This window comes from Triticum aestivum, chromosome 5D (assembly GCF_018294505.1).
Source record: "Triticum aestivum cultivar Chinese Spring chromosome 5D, IWGSC CS RefSeq v2.1, whole genome shotgun sequence".
Classification (NCBI taxonomy): Eukaryota; Viridiplantae; Streptophyta; class Magnoliopsida; order Poales; family Poaceae; genus Triticum; species Triticum aestivum.
In genome coordinates this window covers 115,985,554-115,990,328 of record NC_057808.1, presented here as the reverse complement: position 1 = coordinate 115,990,328, position 4,775 = coordinate 115,985,554, and positions in this window count along the sequence as shown.

Sequence of the window (4,775 nt, the reverse complement as noted above, 5' to 3'; positions counted from 1 at the left end):
AGGCCATGTCTGTACATGTTAGGCTCGTCAACACCCGTTGTATGCGAACGTTAGAATCTATCACACCCGATCATCACATGGTGCTTCGAAACAACGAACCTTCGCAACGGTGCACAGTTAGGGGGAACACTTTCTTGAAATTATCATAAGGGATCATCTTACTTACTACCGTCGTTCTAAGCAAATAAGATGCAAAAACATGATAAACATCACATGCAATCAAATAGTGACATGATATGGCCAATATCATTTTGCTCCTTTGATCTCCATCTTCGGGGCACCATGATCATCTTCGTCACCGGCATGACACCATGGTCTCCATCATCATGATCTCCATCATTGTGTCTTCATGAAGTTGTCACGCCAACGGTTACTTCTACTTCTATGGCTAACGCGTTTAGCAATAAAGTAAAGTAATTTACATGGCGTTATTCAATGACACGCAGGTCATACAAAATAATAAAGACAACTCCTATGGCTCCTGCCGGTTGTCATACTCATCGACATGCAAGTCGTGATTCCTATTACAAGAATATGATCAATCTCATACATCACATATATCATTAATCACATCTTCTGGCCATATCACATCACATAGCACATGCTGCAAAAACAAGTTAGACGTCCTCTAATTGTTGTTGCAAGTTTTTATGTGGTTTGTAGGTTTCTAGCAAGAACGTTACTTACCTACGTATGACCACAACGTGATTTGCCAATTTCTATTTACCCTTCATAAGGACCCTTTTCATCGAATCCGTTCCGACTAAAGTAGGAGAGACAGACACCCGCTAGCCACCTTATGCAACTAGTGCATGTCAGTCGGTGGAACCTGTCTCACGTAAGCGTACATGTAAGGTCGGTCCGGGCCGCTTCATCCCACAATGCCGCCGAAACAAGATAAGACTAGTAGCGGCAAGAAGAATTGGCAACATCAACGCCCACAACTACTTTGTGTTCTACTCGTGCATAGTAACTACGCATAGGCCTGGCTCATGATGCCACTGTTGGGGATCGTAGCAGAATTTTAAAATTTTCCTACGCTCACCAAGATCCATCTATGGAGTATACTAGCAATGAGGGGAAAGGAGTGCATCTACATACCCTTGTAGATCGCGAGCGGAAGCGTTCCAATGAACGTGGTTGATGGAGTCGTAGTCGCCGTGATCCAAATCACCGATGACCGAGTGCCGAACGGACGGCACCTCCGCGTTCAACACACGTACGGTGCAGCGTCGTCTCCTCCTTCTTGATCCAGCAAGGGGGAAGGAGAGGTTGATGGAGATCCAGCAGCACGACGGCGTGGTGGTGGATGTAGCGGGATCTCGGCAGGGCTTCGCCGAGCTTCTGCGAGAGGGAGAGGTGTTGCAGGGGAGGAGGGAGGCGCCCAAGGCTGTAATGTTGCTGCCCTCACTCCCCCCCTTTATATAGGCCCCCTGGGAGGGGGGGGCGCCGGCCTGGAACCCATCTGGAGGGGGGGCGCCGGCCAGGGGGGTAACTTACCCCCCAAGTCAAGTGGGGCGCCCCCCACCCTAGGGTTTCCAACCGTAGGCGCAGGGGGGAGGCCCATGAGGGGTTCCCTTCCCACTTCAGCCCATGGGGCCCTCCGGGATAGGTGGCCCCACCCGGTGGACCCCCGGGACCCTTCCGGTGGTCCCAGTACAATACCGATAACCCCCGAAACTTTCCCGGTGGCCGAAACTGGACTTCCTATATATAATTCTTTACCTCCGGACCATTCCGGAACTCCTCGTGACGTCCGGGATCTCATACGGGACTCCGAACAACAGCGGGATGGCGTCCGGGATCTCAATTCCGCATGCTCATATCTCTACAACCCTAGCGTCACCGAACCTTAAGTGTGTAGACCCTACGAGTTCGGGAGACATGCAGACATGACCGAGACGCCTCTCCGGTCAATAACCAACAGCGGGATCTGGATACCCATGTTGGCTCCCACATGTTCCACGATGATCTCATCGGATGAACCACGATGTCGAGGATTCAATCAATCCCGTATACAATTCCCTTTGCCAATCGGTATGTTACTTGCCCGAGATTCGATCGTCGGTATCCCAATACCTTGTTCAATCTCGTTACCGGCAAGTCTCTTTACTCATACCGCAATGCATTATCCCGTTACTAACGCCTTAGTCACATTGAGCTCATTATGATGATGCATTACCGAGTGGGCCCAGAGATACCTCTCCGTCATACGGAGTGACAAATCCCAGTCTCGATCCGTGCCAACCCAACAGATACTTTCGGAGATACCCGTAGTATACCTTTATAGTCACCCAGTTACGTTGTGACATTTGGCACACCCAAAGTACTCCTACGGTATCCGGGAGTTGCACGATCTCATGGTCTAAGGAAAAGATACTTGACATTGGAAAAGCTCTAACAAACAAACTACACGATCTTCGAGCTATGCTTAGGATTGGGTCTTGTCCATCACATCATTCTCCTAATGATGTGATCCCGTTATCAACGACATCCAATGTCCATAGTCAGGAAACCATGACTATCTGTTGATCAACGAGCTAGTCAACTAGAGGCTTACTAGGGACACCTTGTGGTCTATGTATTCACACATGTATTATGATTTCCGGATAACACAATTATAGCATGAACAATAGACAATTATCATGAACAAAGAAATATAATAATAACTATTTATTATTGCCTCTAGGTCATATTTCCAACAGATGCAACGGAACAACTGAAAGACTTGAATGAGGTGACAACCTCAAAATAATAGAATGCAAACACGAATCTCCAAGATGTCTTCAGCACTCCGGAAGGATTAAATGGCGAGAGGCGAACGAGCCAGGGGAAACATTTGAGCTACGGAAAGAACATGACCAACACCGAATTCTTGAATTGGGTCCACCAGAAAGAAAACGAGACAGACAACGATTAACTAGACGAGAATTCACCGGTTGAGACAATTGATGAAAAACTGAACAGGCTCCGCACGAATGAAATTGATGCTCGAATAGAGGCTCGGATTCCGGGAATTAAAGGGGTGGGAGGGTGGAAAAAACAAAGGCAACTTGAACGGGGAACCGATGAATAACTTGAAGAGAAAAAACACCGGTTGAAATAATTGAGGAGAGAAAACAAAAGGCTTCACACGAGTAGGATGGATACTCGATTACGAACTCCGGCTCCGAGAAGAAAAAGGGTGGGCAGGTGGGAAAAAGAAAGGCAACTTCATACGGGGAAACAACGTCGGTAGGGAAAGAACTAAGGACTGATCTTGCCAAAAGATGAAGAGGATCGAATCATTTGAAGAGAGAGCACCGGATGAAAAGAGCTGACATCGCAACGAACGAAAACTAACTGCGTGATCTTAAAAAAATTGAAGGGGGAGAGGAGTAAGTCAAAACACCTACGTCAAGATTTCTCACCAGAGCGACGAAGGAGGCTGAGGAGTAAAAAGAAGTCCTACTCTTCGATATAACTAGACTCAGAAAAGTTTTCTTCTAGACTCAACATCGACCAAACTACCCGATCAATCAAGGGGGCTCCTATGGTCAGTCGAGGCTCTGATACCAACTTGTCACGCCCAATATGCGACCCTATCCGAGAGGAACTCGAAGGTCTCACCAAGGATAGACCCGCATATTGAAACGCTTTTGCAAGGTGATATCATTACATCGTACCATTACACGATAGTTGGGAATACATACAAAGGGCATACAAATGCCACAAGAATACAATACATCATACATAGAACAACATCCGACTACGGATGAAACACAAACAGAAACTCAAACGACATCCACCCTGCTAGCCCAGGCTGCCGACCAGGAACCTATCCCTCGAACGAAGAAGAAGCGGAACAAGAACTCCAAAACATTAAACATCTCTCTCGTGTCATGATCATCGCATTACCTATACCTGCAACTAGTGTTGTAGTAATCTGTGAGCCACGAGGAGTCAGCAATCCCATTACCAGGGGTATCAAGACTAGCAAAGCTTAATGGGTAAGGAAGGGGTAAAGTGGTGAGGTTGCAGCAACGACTAAGCAGTGTATGGTGGCTAACTTACGAATACAAGAGTAAGATGAGAAACTACGCAAACAGTCGCCAACTAGTAATGATCAAGAAGTGATCCTGAGCTACTTACGTTCAAACATAACCCAAACCATGTTCACTTCCTGGACTCCGCCGAAAAGAGACCATCACGGTTACGCAACGTGGTTGGTGTATGTCGGGGTTATACCCCGCGGTATGACCCGGCCGGAGTTATAACCCGGCTGGGACTTGGTAAACCGGCGGACAGTTAAGACAGATGGCTAAGACAGACGGTAAACCGGCTGGTGGTAAACCGGCAGGTGTTAAGTCAGTTCATAAACCGGCAGGAAGTCATAACCCGGCAGACAATCATAAACCGGCAGACCATCATAAACCGGCAGACCATCATATACCAGCAGACAGTCATAACCCGGCAGACAGATGATAACTCGGTTGACAGTCATAACCCAACAGATAGAGTCGCCCGGGGTTAGTAAGCCCGGGACGTTATGAAGCCCAAGACGTTAAGAAGCCCATGAAGAGACGTCAGAATAGTTTAAGTCTTAATCCGAGTTGGACTCTACATGTAACCCGCCCCTTCAACTTATATAAGGAGGGGCAGGGCACCCCAAGAGGGGAGGAAAAGAATCTTAGGGCTGGACATAACTAGGAGAGCCGGTTTACGGCGACTCCCTCGTGATGATAATGAGACCTAACCACAAACAGCATGTAGGGTTGTTACCGGATGATGTTTCC